A 21,647-nucleotide genomic window follows, 5' to 3' on the forward strand; every position below is an offset into this window, starting at 1 on the left:
TCAAGAAGAGAGGAGGCTTGAGTAGAGGTTTTGGTTTGAAAAACTTAGGTTTAAGAAATAGTTTAGGTTTCAAGATAGGAGGGATGGGTGGAGGTTTGAATAATGGTTTAAGGTTGGGGAATGGTTTGGGCATGAAGATGAAAGGGAAAGAAGGAAGTTCGGGTAAGGGTTTCTTTTTGAACAATTCAGAGTTAAGTAACTGCTTTGACTCTATAGAATTGGTAAGGGTTGAAAACTCAGGTGCAGCATGAAATTTGGGCAAATTGATAAACAACTTGAAATTGCGCCTTTGATCCACTGCGATTTGTGCATGGTTGCACATCAATGGAGTTGAGACACTCAACTTCTCCGGAGTGGAGGGAGCAGATGTCTTTGCTGAGAAGCAGAGCTTGTTGTCTGGCATCACAACCTCGGTTGAACACAAATATCCCAATTCCACTTTGTCCAAATGGATTATAAAGGAGCCGTCAGCATTCACGCTTGCTGTTCCGTTGGCAGACAAATGATTGCCCCTTTGGCACTTCAGGGCCACATGTGCATCTGTTCCCCACACAACATGACACGAAAGAGATAAAATTATTGTTAAACAATGTGACGTGGAAATGATAAACAATTATATCAATTGAAAGGGTGGAAGAGTTACAATAATTATTTACAGAATGGGCAAGCACTAGACAGCTTAATGGGGTGCTGAGAATTTAATGTCCAAACAGATTACAAGGGTGGTCATGAGAATACAATTAGAAGGGTGCAGATAATCAGATTACAAGGGTGGTCATGAGAATACAATTAGAAGGGTGCAGATACGTGCTGCTTTCATCACTGCCTACTGCAACGACCAGCGTAATGAAATAAATTGGAAAATGGTCCATCGTAATGAAATAGCGTTGAATAATATGTCGCTATTCTCTTTCGGCGCTGGACTTTGCCAGCGTTTATTAATTATGTAAACTAAATTTTCAATGTCTTGACCAACGACCACGAGTTTGGGTGCTTGACGTTAGGGACGTTTCACATGTAGTGTTTGCTTCCATCTTGACATATACAGTTTGGTGGTATTACCTCTTATTGGATTTGTACTCGAAGTTTTATATACATTTTTAATTATTAAAATTATTTAAACTACATAAACTTTTTTAATATAATATTTGAATTATAAATTATCACATAGTGTTTTTTTTTTTCTTAAAAATATATATATGAATTGTATTAATCAATCTATATATATAATCAATTACAAAACAATAAATATATTTAATTCAATTTATTAGGTTGTATTTTTGTTTTCATTAAAAATATTTCAAGTTCTTTTAATTATAGTATACATTATATTAAAATAAATTTAAATATTAACCATAAAGTATAAACTAGTTTGTTTAACTGAGATTTAATTTTTTATTAAACTTTTAATTATAGTATACATATTATATTAAAATAAATTTAAATATTAACCATAAAGTATAAACTAGTTTGTTTAATTGAGATTTATTTTTTATTAAATTATAGGATCAAACATTATGAGAAATGTGGTTCCTAGAATAGCTTTTTTATTTTTGTCACATTTTCCTTTTAATGTCAATAGGCTATAATTCAATTTACAATCACTTTGTTATAAAACATGAGAAATAAAATTAAATAATAATATAAAAATAAAAATAAAAAATTATATTTATATTTAAATTTTTAGAATGGAAAAATATATTTATATTTAAATTTTGTTTTTAAACACAATTTAAAGAATACAATTGTTTTTTATTAATTACATAACTATTAATTAAAATGAATTCATTCACCAAAATAAATCATTAAGGTATTTTTATTGAATTGATTATTGAAATATCTCATTACTTAATAATGAACATATATAATGGAAAAATGTGTTTTTTAACACAGTAACTCATTAATTCACTATCTATGGGCAAATGTTAACAATTTTTCCCTATTTATTGAGATAAAATTAAACAAAAATCTCATTTCATAACGAGGGCAATGCAGAGAAGGGTATTGAAGAAATTTGGAAAAATATATATTTTTAATTATTACATTTATTTAAATTATATATAATTATATATATATATATATATATATATATATATATATATATATATATATATATATGATGACTTCTGGACAGGTTTGTATTCTTCCAACCATACCACCGAGGGTTTTTTTAGGAAGGGGTTCTCTGATCTCGGCATTCCACTTCTTCCACGGCACTATTTTCCAAACCACAATAAGCTAGGGTTTCTCGCATGCACGGGTTTTTTGATCTCCACCCTCCACTTTCTCTCGCTTTCCTAGTCTGTAAAGCAAAACAAGCGACGATTTTCTGCCAAGGTCTTTCCTATTGTGGCCCCTGCACTAGCACGACTCTAGACGGGAACCAAACAAGTTTTTCTTCGTTGTCGACAGCCACCTAGAAGGGCTCAGACTTATAGGGTTTTTAAATCTTGCTTTCTTCCTTAGCGTTTTGTGCCTACATCTACTAGGAATCCTTTTACCCTTGCGCTTTAGCCCTATCGACGTTTCCTTCCAAGAGTTTGTTGATCCCCTCGTCGAGGCTATAGAAACACACAATCGAGCCAAATATTTTCTCGCCATAATCGGGCTACACGAATATTTTGCATGGTTATTTTCCACATGGTTATCTTCCAGGTTCGCATTGTTCCGCAAGGGCATACATAAGCTTGGGAATCATCGATTGGCATTGATCCAGATGGCTCCCAGCTTCGCCAAGACAGTTGCTGGCTCAGTTCTGTCCACCTCTGGGGGGCAAGCTCCTGCGCATATCGTCAATGAAGCCCAGCTCCCCTTGCATCTCTGGAATTTCTCCTCGCTAAAAGCCATTGGAAATGCAATTGGGAAATTTTACTACAGGTGCTAAGAAATAGAGGAATATGGAAAAACCACCTATGCACGCATCTGTGTGGACATGAAATTCAGCGCAAGATTCCTAGCTGAAATAAACCTAACAAGTAAAGACTATGTGTGCAACCAGAAACTTGATTATGAAAGTGTCCTCTTTAGATGTCGATCCTGCTTTGAGACAGGCCATCTAGCCAAAAATTTCCCAAAAGCCTCCCAGAAAAATTTTGCTAGAAAGAATCACCATAGATCTACATGGTGGGAAGGAGCACAAAAAGAACACTACACTGTCATCAAGGAAGAATACTCTCCAGAAAACTCTGAATCGCAAGAAATCGAGCAAGAATGAAACGAATCTCAAGATAAGTAGGGGGAAAGCCCCACCCAACAGCAAAAAAGTGAACTCGACAACCCCTCAAGCATCAACAATTATGAGGATTCGAATACCGCACAAAATAAATCTTCCTTTAACAACAAAGTAGATCTCCCAGACCAAACTTCTTCTCCGACTATCTTCAAAAGGACGAACACAACAGATCGTGAAGCTAAGACACCAATGTCGCAAGAACCAGAAGAGATGAAGGAGATGCAAGATAAAGGAGGTTGAGAGACTGTAGAGAAGAAAAGAAAGCTATAGCACCAATCTCGCTAAGAAAGACTAGAAGCGAGAGAATTAATAACTAAGAAAGTTATAGGTCCGATAGACCAATTTGGTCTCAGTGGACGTTTACCACCATCATCATCATATTATTATTATTTAATTTTTTATTATTTAGCATTGTTACATTATTATATTTTTAGTCGGCGGGATATAATGATCCAAAAAGGATCCTAAAAAACCTCTAAATATTCAATACTTAAGAACTATCACAAAGGATAAACCTTCAAGAATGGTGGAAAACACTACCGGGAGAGAAAAACATGAAGAAATGGTGAAAACCGATCCTATCGGAGGCCAAAACAACAATGCACAGGAGTCGTCGGATCTGGCCGATCAACAGTCCAGATCCGATTGCCATATCGCAATCGGAGGTTACAAGTGGAGTCTATCGGAGGCTACCATATGAAAGTTGCGACAACAATCAGCGCGAGTCAATGAGGACCATCGATCAAGCACGCAAATCGACGGTCCAAGTTAACTCCCAATATCACATCGTTAAAACCCAAAGGGACAGACTTACGAAGGCTCGAAGACCATGCGATATGCGATTGGGATATATCACGTGACAATATCGCATCACAACGATACAAAAGAGTAGGGCCGATACATATGCGATTGCAATAGCCGGACCCGATGGGTTTTATTTGTGCAAATATATATATATATAGATATATATTGAGTTCCAGAAAAAGGGGGTTTTCTATGTAAATTCACATTTTCGTTAAATAAACGAAAAACAAAGGAAAATGCAAATAGAGCGATAGTTACAGACCCGAAAGGTTTATACAAAGCTATATATATTTTTTGGGTTCCGTAATGAATGGGATTTCGGGCAGGCCTCAGGCGGTAAGCGATATTGGACGGGCTCCGCCTGAGCCCATACACTGACCGCCACGTGGCTTGGTGTCGGAGAGAGAAAACTACCTTTTTGGGCGGGTAATCTTCGGGCGCATAAGCTGCCCAAAATGAATAGCAACTGTTGGATCAATGATCATATAGATCAATGGTGGACTTGCTATAGCACCCAAAGACGGACCACAAAGGATTATAGGGCAGAGTTAATAATATTTCAAGTCCAGAAAAAGGTGTTTTTACAGATTTTTATAGTGTTGTTGTGTATTTCTCTGTGTAAACAGAGAATGACTGTTTTGGGAATTCTAATGCGCCGATGGTCCCTTCTATTGTAGAACAGGTGGCCACCTTCCCTAAAGATGTTTAACAAATGACTGTTTAACACTCAGAGGGGTTTTAGCAGACAGAAGCCAGGAGCTAGAGAGCCCGAAAGGGAAAAAGAACATACCAATGCCGATTGGCTTAAAAGCCATAGAATGACAAAGAGAGGGGAGGCAGTGTTGAGACAGAGAAAACAGAGACAGAGAGAGAGAGGGAGAGTCTTTGTACTCAAAAAGACTTGGGGGATCCAAGTAAAGCCCTATTGTTTTATTCATGTTGTGTTGAGAGTCAATTTGAGCTCACATCTGTAAGACAAGGATAATTTTAGGGGCGAATGTTCGCCCTTTGGCGAAATTAATGGGTTTTAAATTTTTAGTGGGCGAATATTTTGTATCATAGTACATTTTTACAAATCACCTCAAATAGCCCACCTTATTTTAAGGGAGAGGGTAAAAAAGGTAAATTTAGCCCTTGAAATTAGGAGTTACAACCTTCCATTCGCCCATTTTCAAGAATAAGTTTTATTTAACTGAATCCATTCGCCCATTTTCAAGAATAGGTTTTATTTAACTGAATCCTATGGGCCAAATACCATATTTATAAAAGAGGTATGGTAAATTAATAAAAATATAAATAAATGAGAGGTATGGTAAATAAATAAAACATTTTTTATATTTACTCCATAAGTCACTTGGTGTAAACAAATAAAAATATAAGTAAAGTGGAGGTACGGTAAATAAATAAAACGTCTTTTTATACTTACTCAAAAGGTATGGTAAATAAATAAAAATATAAATAAACTAGACGTATGGTAAATAAATAAAACCTCTTTTTATATTTAGTCCATAACCCTCGTTCATTATGAAGGCTCAAGAAAGAGGTTTTATTTAAGTGAATCCTATGGGCCAAATACCATATTTGTAACAGAGGTATGGTAAATTAATAAAAATATAAATAAACTAGAGGTATGGTAAACAAATAAAACATTTTTTTATATTTACTCCATAATTCACCTTATATTTACGAACACTCAAGAAATGGGTTATATTTAGGTGAAACCTGTGGGAAAAATACTATGGGACAAATACCATGGACTAGATTGCTATTAATACCATGCAAAAAACCATTATTAACCCTAATATTAGAATTAATAAAAATAAAAATGGCACATGGTATTGACCCATGGTATTCACCTGGAATGTGGCCTATTTAAATGGGGCAATTAAACCAGCATAGATCCATTTTTACTCTTCTCTAAGAGTTCACAATGCTAAGATTCACTAAGACTTTACAAAGTTTTATTATTTAGTGAAAGACTCGCCAAGATCTTACAAGATTTTATAATTGAGTAAAATATTCGCCATGCCTGGTGAGATATTCGCCAAAATATTATATATACATATTATATTATTGATAAAATTGCCTTCCATTTTTCCTATATACCATGGAGATTCGCCCATTTATTATATTTATAAATTTAGGGGGGTTCTTAAAATTTTCCCTGCTGTAAGAACTCTGCTCTTGAAGACATAATAGAGAGGTCACCACTGAAGGCTGGACCAGGAGACGTAGCCCAAAATTTTGGGTGAACTCCTTGATTATTTGTTGTGCTATGTGTGTGTCTGTTATGTTTCTCTAACTGCTTCATTGTCTATGTTATTCGCAATCTTTTCGATCTGTTGCACTAAGTAATATAGGCTAATCCTACACATGAGTCTGTAATACCTTAATACTAGTCTAAGATCTCATTTTTAGATCAAGTGGTATCAGAGCTTTAGGTTTACTAAGGTTAGACAAGCTTGTGTTGGATTTTTTAATGCTGACTAGGTCAAAGCTCAAACTAGGAGAAGGAGAACTTGTTGAGACTAATCCAGAGATTGGAAAAGTCTATTCTCAGAGGAGAATGGCTGGAGAAGTCACATTGGAATTAGAATCTCAGTTCATTGACAGCTTTATGGCTATGCGAGCCATGGTGGAAGAGATGTATCAGGAATTTAAGAAGGGTTGAGGTGAAAGCACCTCAACACCCAAACAAGACAAAGGAGCATAGGAACCTTCTCTAGATGCCCATCTAGAGGGAAAAGGGAAAGGGGAAAAGCTTCCTCCATCATCTCCTCCACCATCACCTCCTTCATCCTCATCTCCTAGCCCTGAAAAGAAAAAGAAGAAAACATCTTTGATTAAATTAGATGTAAAGTTTGATTTGCCAATTTATGATGGAGAATTAAATGTAGAAAAGCTAGATAACTGGATTAGATAGATTGATGTATATTGTAGGGTGCAGAATATTGATTTAGAAAGGAGAAAGATTCAACTGGCTAGCCTTCGCCTTGGAGGAACTGCCCTAGTGTGGTGGGAAGGCAAGACACAAGCTGATCTGAAGAGACATGGTAAAATTCTTTCTACCTAGAATGAATTTGTTTCTACCATTAAAAAACAGTTCTATATTCTAGCTTATATGCAACAAGCAATGATGAGTTGGCAAACTCTTCGCCAATTAAAGGGCTAAAGTGTACAAAGTTATACCCAGGAATTTAGAAAAGAGCTTTAACTCTAGGCATATATCTACACTCACCTAAAACTTTGTTGAAGTATATAGGTGGTCTGCATAGATATTTGAAGCACACCATTCTCATGTTTAATCTTACTAGCCTAGATGATGTATCAGTTCAGGCTACACATCTAGAAGCTAGAGGCAAGAATGTGAACCCAGAGATTGGGGGATCATCAAAACCCTGTGCAAGAAAGAACAAGGAAAAGAAGAAGTAGAAATGGAAGGAGAGGAAGACAAACACTGTATAGAAAGAAAAACCTTCATGCACTCATTGTAAGAAGGATGGACACGATGATGAACACTACTGGTCTTTGCGTTCGGAGCTGAAACCTAAGAAGTTCAGTGGTAAGAAGAAGAAGATTGTTGCTGTTATTCAAAAAGACTTGGGGTCAGACTCAGGGGATGAAACAACCGTGACAGCCATAGGTATAAAAGGTAAAATTTCTGAAGCATCTACAAGTAATTCTGCACAATCTATTGATAATGAAGATAATGAGAGGAAAAGACATGAGATTTTTCATATTAGAGTTATTTCCAAGCACCAAACGATTGATACTTTATTTGATAGTGGATCACAAGTAAACTTTATTTCTGAAACAATTGTAAAGAAGTTGGGATTACTAACAACACCTCACAAGAAGCCGTATCCATTAGGTTGGGTATGTGATAAATCAAAGCTACAAGTGACTAGACAATGTAAACTTAGGTATGCTATTGGGTCCACATTTGTATATGAGGTTGAGTTAGACATAGTTCCTTTGGATATATGTGGTATTGTTTTAGGAAGTCCTTACTTGTATGATAGAAAATCCATTTTCTATAGAGCTGAAAATAGGTATCAACTCACTAAAGATGGGATAGAATATATTGTAAGAGCTCATAAACTCAAAAATAACTGTTCTCTCATAAAATCAGGGCAAATGAAAAGAATTGTAAATTCATGCAAGCAATTTTTACTAATGGTTGTAAAGGAAAAGAACCCTGATAAAACCAATGTATTTGAAGGTTGTGATGCTAAACAGAAAGTTGATTTAGTTAAAGTTGTTTTAGAATATGATATCCTATTTCAAGAACCTAAAGTTCTGCCACTCAAAAGGGAAATAGTACATGATATTCATTTGCAGCAAGATGCTCCATTACCTAACATCGGAATGTACAGGTTATCTTCTTTAGAGAATGCAAAGATCAAGAAGCGGGTACAGGAGCTGCTCAATAAAGGGTTCATAAGGCAAAGCACATAACCATTTGGATCTCCAATCATACTAGTGAGAAAGAAAGATGGTTCGTGGAGGATGTGCATTGATTATAGAGCACTGAATAAAATAACAGTCAAGAATTGTTATCCTCTTCCTCGCATTGATGATCTATTAGATCAGTTGAAAGAAGCAGTTTACTTTTCCAAGTTACACTTGCATAGTGGCTATCATCAGGTCAGAGTTGCAGAACAAGATGCATGGAAGACTGCTTTCAAGACCAAGCAAGGGCTATATGAATGGGTGGTTATGCCTTTTGGCTTAACTCATGCTCCTGCCACTTTCATGAGAGTTATGAATGATGTACTCAGACCTTTTATTGATGATTTTGTAATTGTATATTTATATGACATTCTTATTTTCAATAAAACATGGGAAGAACATTTGAAGCATGTAAAGCAGACTTTAGATGTTTTGAAAAGAGAAAATCTCTATGTAAAGTTATCAAAATGTGAATTTGGCAAAACATCTCTAAATTATTTGGGTCATAATGTAGGTGGTGTTGAATTGAAGATAGATCCCTCTAAGGTTGAAGTCATTGTGAACTAGCCTAAACCCAAATCTACTACAGAAGTTAGGAGTTTCCTAGGAGCAGCACAATATTGGAGAAAGTTTATTGCTAACTTTTCCTTGATTGCAGCTCCCTTACATGCTTTGATAGGATTGAACAAGGTGTTTTAGTGGGGAGGAAAACAGCAGAAAGCCTTCGAAACCTTAATAGATTGAAACAGATGCCAGTGACTATGCCATGGGAGCAATGTTGATGCAACACGGTAGACCCATATGTTATAATTCTGAGACATTTACTTCTGCTGTAGTTAATTATCCCAAATATGATAAAGAATTTTATGCATTAGTACAAAGTGTGAAAAAGTGGAAACAGTGCCTAATGGGTAAGGAAACAATCATACATACATATCATCAACCATTTCAATATTTTCACTCACAAACTAAACTGCAGCAATCAAGACATTATAGGTGGATGGATTTTCTACAACAATTTCATCTTGTCATTAGATATAAGAAGGGGATACACAACAAGGTCGTAGGTATGCTATCAAGACCAATCATAAATGCATCTACTATGCTTAAGCAGAACTCAATAATGCATGAAAGCTACATTGAACAATATGCTCAAGATGTAGATTTTAAAGATGTATCTGCAACCTTATGTCATGGCAAACAAGTAGAAGAATTGGATTATTATGTTAAGGACCAACTCTTATATCATTTGGGAAAGTTATGCATTCCACAAACTAAAAGAGTTAACATAATCTGAGAAGCACACACTTCTCTTATATCAGGTCATTTTGGTGTAAGTAAAATAGTTGCACAGCTACAAAGGTTCTTTTATTGGCCAAGAATGCATGAAACAGTTTCTAGGTATCTTAAAGGGTGTACTATGTGTGCTAAAAGCAAGCCCAGTAATATAAAAATAGGCTTGTACACTCCACTTCTAGTTCCTTCTCATCCTTGGGAAAGTGTTTCCATGGAATTTGTTGGGGGATTGCCAAAATCTAGAAAAGGTCATGATTATTTGTATGTTATTGTGGATAGGTTTAGCAAAATGTGTATTTTGATACCTTGTAACAAGTAGGTTACAACTGAACAAACAACAAATTTATTCTTTCAACATGTATGGGTTCATTTTGGGTTACCCACTTCTATTGTATCTGATCAAGATTCCTGATTTGTTGGGAAGTTTTGGTCAAGTCTATGGGAGTTGATGGACACCCGTTGAAGAAGAACATAGCATTTCATCCACAAACAGATGGTCAAACAGAGGTGGTCAACAGGACAGTGATCCAGTTGCTCAAGGGCTATTGCAGCAAGCATCCTAAGCTTTGGGATGAACATTTGTGTTATGTGCAACATGCTTACAACCATGCCAAGCACTCTTCTACTCAAAGATCTCCTTTTGAGACTTGTTTTGGTTGTATACCAAAGTCTCCCTTGGATTTTGTCTTTGGTAAAGACATAGCAGTTGATGGACACAATGATGTCGACAAAGCAACCAAGTTCATTGAACAGATCCAAGAAATTCACCAAGCAGTGCAGGAACAGCTAGAAAGAAGCCAGGCCAAGTACAAGGCAAGGCATGACAAGAATTGAATTGAGCATAGCTTCCAAGTTGGTGTTCAATTATGGTTGTACATCAGCAAATACAGAATGCAAGGTGAAGGTAAGAAGTTGAAACCAATAAGGTATGGGCCTTTCAAGATACTTGAGAAAATTGGTGAAAATGCTTTTCGCCTTGATTTGCTAGCTTATATCCATATCTATTCAGTCGTTAATGCAAAGAACTTGAGACTGTTTGAACCTTCAATGATTGAAGATCCCAAAGAGCAAAGTGAGTTTCCTTATATTAATGATTTGTTGCTTGAATATCTCAATGAGTTGTAGGAAGACACAGTTCTGGACAGGAAGGTGAGAACTAGGCATAGAGGGGATGTTGAGTACCTGAGAATCGGACTCAATGGTTCAAAACCAAATAGTGCATGATGGATAGAGATTGGACAAGTGAGGAAGTTGTATCCTCACTTGAGTGATGCTTAAAAACCAACTTTTGGTAGTCCAAAAGCTTTTCAGTGGGAAGGCGTGATCCAAAAAGGATCCTAAAAACCCTCTAACTCTTCAATACTTAAGAACTATCGCAAATGATAAACCTTCAAGAATGGAGGAAAACACTACTGGGAGAGAAAAACATGAAGAAATGGTGAAAACTGAGCCTATCGAGGCCAAAACAACAATGCACAGGAGTCGTTGGATCTGGCCGATCAATGGTCTAAATCCAATCGGCATATTGCAATCAGAGGTGGCAAGCGAAGTCTATCGGAGGCTACCATATGAAAGTTGCGACAATGATCAGCGCGAGTCAACGAGGACTATCAATCAAGCATGCAGATCGACGGCCCAGGTTAACTCGCAATATCACATCGCTAAAACCCAAAGGGACAGAGTTACGGAGGCTCAAAGACCATGCAATATGCGATTGCGATATATCGCATTGCAATATCGCATCGCAGCAATATAAAGGAGTGGGGCCGATACATATGCGATTGCAATAGCCAGACCCGATGGGTTTTATGGGTGCATATATATATATATATATATATATATATATTGAGTTCTGGAAAAGGGGGTTTTTCTATGTAAATTCGCATTTTCGTTAAATAAATGAAAAACAAATGAAAATGTGAACGGATCGATAGTTACAGACCCGAAAGGTTTATACGCAGCTATATATATATATATATATATATATATATATATATATATATATATATATATATATATATATATATATATATATTGGGTTCCGTAATGAGCGCGATTTTGGGCGGGCCTCGGGCGGTAAGTGGTATTGGATGGGCTCCACCTGAGCCCATACACTGGCCACCACGTGGCTTGGCACCGGAGAGAGAAAACCACCTTTTCGGGCGGGTAATCTCCACACACATAAGCCACCCGAAATGAATAGAAACTGTTGGATCAACGATCATATAGATCAATGATGGAATTGTGATAGCACCCAAAGACGGATCCAAAGGATTATAGGGCGGAGTTAATAATATTTCAAGTCTGGAAAAAGGCATTTTGGCAGATTTTTACAGTGTTGTTGTGTATTTCTCTGAGTAAACAAAGAACGACTATTTTGGGAATTCTAATGCGTCGATGGTCCCTTCTGTTGTAGAACAGGTGGCCAACTTCCTGAAGATGTTTAACAAATGATTGTTTAATGCTCAGAGGGGATTTGAGTGGACAGAGGCCAAGAGCTAGAGAGCCTGAAAGGGAAAATGAACAGACCAGCACCGATTGGCTTAAAAGCCACAAAATAATAGAGAGAGGGGAGGCAGTGTTGAGACAGAGAGAAAACATAGACAGAGAGTGAGAGGAAGAGTCTGTGTACCCAAAAAGACTTGGGGGATCCAAGTAAAGCCCTGTTGTTTTATTCCTGTTGTGTTGAGACTCAATTTGAGCTCACATATGTAAGAACTCTGCTCTTGAAGACATAATAGAGAGGTCACCATTGAAAGCTGGACCAAGAGACGTAGCCCAAGAGTTTTGGGTGAACTCCTTGATTATTTGATGTGTTATGTGTGTGTCTATTATGTTTCTCTAACTACTTCATTGTCTATATCATTCGTAATCTTTTTGATCCGTTGCACTAAGTAATATAGGCTAATCCTACACATGAGTCTGTAATACCTTAATATTAGTTTAAAGTCTCATTTTCAGATCACATAAAGTATTTAGTTTTTTTTCTTACTAAATTTATTTTTAAGTCTATACAAAGTTTAGCATTATAGAATGAAATTATTATTTTTAAATGAAATTTAAAATCATTTATCTCAAATAATATTTGCTGAAATATTTCAGTTCTTATTATGTAATGATGGCAAAAACTGACATCAATGTACTGAATTATTACTACTTTACCATCCACATTAGTTTTATTATATATTATTTTTCAAAATCATATTCTTACGTTTGTAATGTGATAAAAATCTAAACCAAGACAAAATTATTTATTCCATAAAATAAATAAAGTGATTTGACTTAATGGCATTAATTTAGCATTCGTATATCTTTGAAAAAAACATTACAATTTACAACTTTTGTGTGAGAACTTATGTAAATGAAAGTGGTGGATAAATGGAAGTGGTGGGCCTTACTTGATTTAGGAATCAATATCTTCCCACAAACAGCCAAGACCTTAGAAAGAAAGAAAGAAAGAAATTATTGTAACATCCACGAGGCTAAAAATAGCCTATGGGACAGATTTCTTCTTCATCTGCTTGATGTATTTGGCCCTTTTTTCTGTGAAACTTCACAATAAATGCTCCCAACTTCTCAACAAACCCCTCGCTAAATAGATTGTCCAAAAAGCTAGCTGTCAGCATATTTGCATAACTTTCCATGTTGTCTTTGAAGGCTGCACATTCTAAAATGAGATGTTTTTTTGTTTCCACTTTTCCAAAAGAACAAAAAATTCATACTCTTTCCCCCACACTTCTTTTGGCCTTTTCCGGTGCCTTGTTTCACAACGGAGTTGATGAGAATTAGTCCTTAACTGAGCAATAAGAATTTTGTCTCTCCAAGAGATATTAGCCTCTATGTATGCTTTTGGTTGATGACTATGAGTGGGATTAAACACTTCAATATAGTAATTTTTCTTTCTTCCTAGCTCATTATCCCAAGTATGTCTGTGGAACTTTTCCATAACAAAATCTTTTATCTCTTTGTTGTTTATGGGACACGCGTTCAAGAAAATACCCCATTTACTAAACCATTTGTTATTTTGTTGCTTCCATGTTTTTTTTGTTGTTACATAATCTGTCATTAAAGACAACCTAAGGCGATCTACCCTCTTCCATTTGCTAAATTTTTTTAAATACCTTATGACTCACACCATAGCAATTTCTTCAATAGGAGCAACCCCTGTTTCACTTAACAAGATAGCATAAGGAACTGCACTTTTAATCTTGAATTTGTTTGTAATCAAACGCTTCTGAATTTTCTCAATTTGTCTCCACTGCATGTTGGAGTTACTACTGGCCCATAGTTCACAACCATAGAGAATCACCAAAATCACTAGAAGCCCAAAAAGAGTTTGAGTGGTTTTCCAATCCCATAACTCTGCCTCTCTACACCTATTTTGAAAAGCATAAAATGCTTTCCAACCCCCCAAAGTTCTTTTCTTTCTACAACCATCCTAGCTTCAATTTTTGTTGAAGTCAATTCAGGGATATTTGTAATCTACAACTTCTTCTAGAATGTTTCCTTCAAAGTAGAACTTATGTTGGTTGTGTTTTCTTTTCTTAGAGAAAACTACTAATTTCGTTTTGCTGATATCGACTTGCATCCCCACACTTCTATAAAAATTCTCAAGCAATAGTAAGCGCTCTTGCAAGCCAAAAGCTAATTTAGCAATCAAAATAAGGTCACTGCATACAAAATAAGCCTTATAACAAAGTTTCCAAAATATATACCATCACCTCGTTGCAAATTTAGCCACTCCTCAAGCTTGTCGATATATAAACCAAAAAAGGTAGGAGACAATGGGAAACCTTGCTTGACCCCGATATCACTTCTAAAACTTTCAGAAATTCCTGCTGAAGTTCTAATTTTAACTTTCACCTCTTCATATAGTCTATGCACAATTGATCTTAAATTTTTAGGAACACCAAGTTCCTCCATTCTGTGTGAAATCTTATCCCTAGCAATCGAGTCAAACGCCTTACTGAAATCAACAAAGCAACAAAAGAATTCTTCCTTTTTCTCCCAAAATTTTTCAATGATATACCTTAAAATTATACAATGATCAACTGTGGAATGTTTAGATCTAAAACCTGCTTGCCCTTTAGCACGCTTATCTCTTTATTCTGCCCACTTGCTAATTTTATTTTCTATCATGCTTCCAAATAGCTTTGGAAACAAAGGGTTTATCATGATGGTCCTATAATTAGATGGATTATTGATGTGAACACTCTTGAAAAGAGGTATTGCCAGACTAGTTGTCTAATCTATGGGAAGCCCCTATTATACGATGTTGTTGAAATTTTTTGTAATGTGGAGTGCAAGGATATCTGAGCCCCGCTTTAGATATTCTTCTTGGAGTTTATCTAAGTCTTTTTCTTTTCCATTACCCAACTTCTTGATACCCATCTCTACCTATTTCACTATGAAGAGTTCACTATCAGTGTTGACTAAGGGGGGAGGGTCAACCTTGGGATCCTGCTCATAGAGTTGTCTTGCATAGTCAAACCATTTAGAAGCTGTAATACTATTTCCAATTTGTATATTTTTCAGTTGGAGCTCCTTCCAAAATAATTTGGGATTATTTTTCACAAGGAATATTAGTTCTTCCCTCCTTGAAACCATGAGCTCAGCCTTTTTCTTGCTCAATAACTTCTTGTAAGCTTTGAGCTTTATGGTATCCTTGTTTGAATCTTTCCACATTCTCCTTGTCTTTTTGCATACCCCGTCAAACCAAGCCTTAATCGGAAAGAAATTTGTTTCAGACTTCTTAATTTTTTCTCCTTTTTTCACTTTGAAAATGCGCATTGAATTAAACGTGTTAATTCATGACTATGAAGGCTATGAATTGTGATTTTTGCCTTCTCAAAGAGCCTCTCTAACGTCATTTTGAAGGTATTACGATTTTCTAAAGTCAAAATAGTTCTGCCCTGTGGGAGATTTGGTTGGACATGCTAAAATTTTGACTCTAATTATTTCTTTCTAGTCCAAGAGAAACATAAATAAATTGGCTTGTGATCCGATTTTAAGTCCCACATCTAATCTCCAATCAAAACTTCCTCCATTTTCTCACACTAACCATGCGATAAAATTACATAATCTACTACACTTGCTCCATTGTAGGTATTGCAAGTGAAATTACTGAACTTTTCCCATCTAGTCAAGCCACTACAAATGACTAAATCAAAGGCCCCACATAGAGTAAGCAGTTGTGCACGAAAGAGATTGCAGCCCTTGTCCTCTGAAATTATTTCCCACTGATGATTACTCTCTTCTGTAAGCCAAATAGGGTTGCAATCATCTTTACAACAAAGAATGCTAGCTTGCTCACTTGCAATCCTAGCATTGAAATCACCCACTATAAGGACTTCACCTAGCTGCGAATATGTTGGAATATCTGCTTTTAAGGTTGCAAATGGATCTTTGTGGTCAAGCCCTCTACCTTTGTAGATTTTTGAAACTTTCGGCACAAAATAGCATGTTTCAATTATGATGTGGTTTCCATTTTCTGATATTTTAAACCAAATGAATTGCTTATTTGATTCTTATTTTTCTAACTAAATGAGATGGCCTTATTTCTCCCTGTTGGGCATGGAATCCCCCCAAGGCATGTTTTTGGGCTTAAAGCCCAAGTTTTGAGCAAGTATTTTGTAAAATCTTCACGAATTTCGGGCGCAGAGCGAGAAGTCATAATAGAGTCACAGGGTTGTCCGCCCTAGTTTTGTAATGTAATGTCAGCTAGATAGACCTACCCATGGTCCGCACACCATGGGATTGTATAAACAGAACGAGGTTCTAAGTGTAGAAAAGAATGAGTAACGAAGAGAGATGAAAGCAGTGTTGAAAATGCAACAAGATGATGGAGCTTAGTCAAAAGAAGTCTCCTTCACTAAGTGGGCCCGCAGGCTATTTTCGGCACAAAGTCTATTTTTAGACATATGGATCATGGTCTATGAGTTGTAGGATGCTATTTATGGATGATTGGTCATGTTGGTAAAAATAGATGGACTTCTATTTTTATACATATGGGCAGAGTCTATTTTTAGACTGCCAGTCTAAAAATAGAACAGTCGAATATTATTATCTCTTAATAATATTTGGAGTTTAAACATTATCTTATCCTCTTGCAGCACTTCAGTTCGAGCTACGGATGTGGCACATGCAACTGCCAGAAGGAAATATGTTTTTCTTATGGGTTAGTTGAGCTATTGCATGATGGACTTCAATTAGAACTCAAGTGATTGAGTTTGGTGGAGTTGATTAAGGAGTTGATGGAGTTGTGTTCAGTTTGACTTAGTTGAACTAGTTGTATTTAGTCTAACTGCCAAATACACTAGTGATGAGTGATGTGAATTAATTATTAATTAATTCACTAATTATTAACTCATAAATAAACTAAAGAATACATCAGTTAACTCAGTGCATGGACAGTTCAGTGGAGAGAAGTGTTAGAGGTGGGTGAAAGGGTGAGTCTACTATCAGTTGTGACTATAGCTGTGCATGAGATTTGCACAATCATTGATTGAGATTTCCAATGAGGATTACACAGTACATGCCAAGGGAATTTGAGCTTGGATCATTCCTATTTTCATTTTGGATTGTGCAGTAGAGGCAGGCAAATAGTGGAGGAGATTTGAACCTGTGACTTGATTCAGATCTGAGTTAGTTTGTGTGTAGCAGGTGGAGATAGTACTGAGTACTTGTGAGGTGTATTGTACTATGTATTGTTACATGTTCTCTATCATTATAATATACAGATAGTTGGGGGTTTTCAGCTGTATTCTTTCCCCAGTACATACTGTGTTGATATGTGTGATTGATGTTTCAATGGACACATGCGATTGTTTCTAATTATGCAAATTGATGATCAATGGTAGAGGAGGTTATGTATTATGCATGCATTCCACAAATAGTGGATAATCAGGATAATCTCTGTGAATAAGTGTTATATTATTCAAAATTTCTACATGGTATTAGAGCAGAGTTGATCATCAGATCTATTATTCAGAAAGTGATTACATTTTATTTCTTCTGGCAGAGTCTGTAATCGGGCCAGGTAGCCTTTGGATTCATCCTTCTTTTGGAAGGTGAGATATCCAGTAAATTCCCATACAGTCAATCTCTATACGAGAAATACTTTGTTCTCATGAATTTTATATCAGAAGCGGTTGAGTTTTGAGCTGGTGGAATTCGAATTTGCAACAATTATTTCTTGGTGTTGAATTTGAAATGTCTTTCAATGGATTGCGATTAGAGTATGCCCTTGAAGGCAGCTCAAATTATATTGCATGGAAAGATAGGATGGAGGCGGTGTTAGATGACAATGGGTTGAAGGATTTCATAGAGGCTGAGGTCCCAAAGCCTACTGATGCTGCTCACGTTCAGGCTTGGCAAAAGAAGACAGCAAAGTGTTGAAGGATTCTGTTAGAGGACGTGAAGGATCACATTGTATCCAGCCTACATGGAAAGGCTTCTCCATACTTGATGTGGAAAGCGTTGACAGATTTATTCCAAAGCAAGAGAGACTAGAGGAAGTTGGTGCTCAAGGATAAACTCAGAAACATTAAGTGTGAGAAAGGAGACAGTATGCCCAAGTATCTCCCGAAGTTCACCCAATGCCGGGATGAGCTGGGAAGTGTGGGGGTGACTCTTGATGATGAGGAATTGGTGAGCTTGGCTCTCATTGGTCTTCCTAAGAGTTGGCATTCCTATCAGGACTCTGTCAATGGTCAGGAGAAATTGCCAGGATGGGAGAGACTTTGGTCAGATCTTGTGCAAGAGGAGATCAAGTGGAATACCAGGGATGGATCTTCATCAAAGGCATCTGATGAAGAAAATTGCACTTTGGCTGCCAAATCAAAGAAGGGGAAGAACAAGAAAGTTTCTCATTCTAGCGCGAAAGGAAAGAAGCAAGACATGTCCAAGGTGAAGTGCTTTCACTATCACCAGCAGGACATTATGCCACAAATTGTCCGCAAAAGAAGAAAAATAAGCAAGTTGCTCGATCTGCAGCGAGAGACGCCTTAACCTTGCAGTTTGAGCTAGATTTTTCACTTATCGCATGCTTGGTATCAAGTGTGCTGGGATCGGTATGGTTCTTGGACAGTGGTGCGTCTTTTCACATAACAGGAGATCGAGATTTGTTTTTTGATCTAGATGAGAAAGATCCTGGAGTGCACATCGAGATGGGTGATGATGGTAGATACAGTGCAACCGGTATCGGTACCATTTCCTTTGAGAGGGATTCTGGTAAACCCTTCGTATTAAAGGAAGTGATGCATGTTCCAGGATTGAAGAAGAATCTTATCTCTGTGGCAATGTTAGAAGATAGGGGATATGATGTTTTTTTCAGCAAGGGAAAGGCTTTCCTGCACAGTAAGACAACTAGAAAAACCTAGAATATAGGGGTTCAAGTCAAGAACCTTTATTAGTTGCATGTAGATGGCTGCGCAGCAATGGCATGCAAGGCAGAAGGATTGGTGAGCCAGGATGATGGCGAGTTGTGGCACAGGAGATTGGGCCACCTTCACCATGGAGCCTTGAAGATACTACAACAAATTTCTACTAGGCTTCCTAAAGGCACTCTTGCGCAGTCAGATCAGTGAAAGGGATGTACTTTGGGAAAATTTGTGAAAGCCACCTTTCACAAGAAGGATAGTCGCACCACGACGATCCTTGAGAGAATTCACATAGACGTGTGTGGACCTTTCTCAGTAGCTTTGACAGCAAAGCACAAGTATTGTGTGATCTTTGTTGATGATTTCTCTCAAAAGTGTTGGATCTTCTTCATGCAGAAGAAGAGCGAGACATGCTCAAAGTTCTGTGAGTTCAAAGCACTAGTCGAGAAGGAATCGGGGAAGAAGGTGAAGGCACTTAGGAGTGAAAATGGTGGTGAATTCATCTCTGGCGAGTTCAAGGACTTCTGCAGCGCAAAAGGGATTCGAAGAGAGCTCATAGCTCCCCATAACTCACAGCAGAATGGGGTTGCTGAGCGGAAAAACAGAACGATCGTGGGTGCTGCATGGGCGATGTTGCATGATCAGAGCCTACCCCTTCACTTGTGGGTGGAGGCATGCAATACTGCAGTATATGTGCAGAACCGTTATCCTCACAAAATACTTGGCATGAGTACACCCGAGGAGGCTTATTCTGGTAAGAGGCCTGATATTTCCCATTTGAAGATTTTTGGTTCTCCTGTTTACATGCATGTGACGAAGGATGCCAGGAAGAAGCTGGAGCCGACCACAGAGGTTGGGATATTTGTGGGGTACACTGATATGCCCCACAACTATCATGTGTATTTTCCAGACAGTCACAAGAATGTTGTGCGACGGGATATCAAATTTCAGGAGGAGAAAGCCATGAAGTGTTCGCTTGAGAGGGAGTCACACTTGCATGCAAATGAGGAGCTATTAGTTCCTAAAGATGAACTTCAGGACGTGGATCAGCGACAAGATGAAGTTCATGGAGTGGAAGAGACCACTCATGCAGCGCCAACCATCAGAGGGCGGAAGCGCACTACAGAAGCTGAGCGACTGGCTCAAGATGCAGAGAAGGTTGTAGGACCACCTACAGCACAACGCAGACAGAGACAGTCACCTTATCGGTACACTGGATACATGGCCCTTGTGAGCAAATGTGTCCTGACTGAGCCATCCTCTTTCGAGGAAGTTGTGGAGGATCCCGCATGGGTAGATGCCATGGTGGAAGAGTATGATTCGATTATCAGAAACAGTGCATGGGAGATTATCCCAAGACCGAAGGGGAAATCAATGGTGGGTTCGAGATGGATCTACAAAGTGAAGCAGGTAGTTGACGGGAGTGTGGAGAACTACAAGGTAAGATTTTTTGCCCGAGGCTTCTCACAGATAGAGGGGATCGATTATGAGGAGGCCTTTGCACCTATCGCAAGGTATTCTTCCATACGGACAATTCTTGCTCTCTCAGCGCAGATGGGGTGGCACATTCATCAGATGGATGTGAAGACTATGTTCCTCAACAGAGTCATTGAGGAGGAGGTGTACATAGAGCAGCCCAAAGGTTTCGAGATCTTCAACAACGAGTCGCATGTGTGGAGGCTCAAGAGAGTGATGTATGGGTTGAAACAAGCACCTCGCGCTTGGTACACATGGATAGACAGTTATTTCACCGGACTTGGATTCTCCAAGAGTGAGACAGATCCTAACCTATACCAGATTGTGGTTGAGGGTAAATTGCTTATCATTGTACTTTATATAGATGATTTGATTTTGATGGGAGATGAGCTGTTGATACTTTCATGCAAGGAGGATCTTGCTAGAGAGTTTGAGATGAAGGACTTGGGCCTCCTTCATTATTTCCTAGGATTGGAAATTTGGCAGCGTAGTGATGGACTATTTGTTTCTCAGGGTAAGTATGCGCGGGAGATACTGGAGAAGTTCAACATGCATGGCTGCAAGCCTGTTGATACTCCTCTTCCTGGAGGTTGGAGGAAGGAGGATGTTACTTCAGCAGAAGTAGTGGATGCCACTGTTTATCAACAATTGGTGGAGTCGCTTATGTATCTGGTCAATACACGACCCGATATATGCTATGCTATTAACCAGCTTTCACAAGCTATGGTTAAGCCAACCAAGCTCTTCTGGAAGGTAGGCAAGCATGTATTGCGTTATCTCGGAGGCACATCAGGATATGGATTGTGGTACAGATAGGAGGATGAGGTGAAGCTATGTGGCTTCACAGATGCAGATTGGGAAGGGAGCCCAACGGACAGAAAGAGCACATCTGGAGGGATCTTCAGTATCGGGTTGACAATAGTTTCTTGGTACAACAGGAAGCAGAGATCCGTGGCACTCAGTTCAGCAGAGGCCGAGTATATGGTAGCAAGTTTTGCTGCATGTGA

General features: G+C 37.7%; 1 pseudogene; it reads left to right on the forward strand.

Annotated features, from left to right (window-relative positions):
* Positions 1–21,647, forward strand: part of LOC149142731 (disease resistance response protein 206-like) — a 44,314-nt pseudogene that overhangs the window by 15,703 nt on the left and 6,964 nt on the right.

Source organism: Pinus tabuliformis, chromosome X, assembly GCF_031772625.1.
Source record: "Pinus tabuliformis cultivar Carrire ecotype Pingquan chromosome X, CPIR1, whole genome shotgun sequence".
NCBI classification, from domain to species: domain Eukaryota; kingdom Viridiplantae; phylum Streptophyta; class Pinopsida; order Pinales; family Pinaceae; genus Pinus; species Pinus tabuliformis.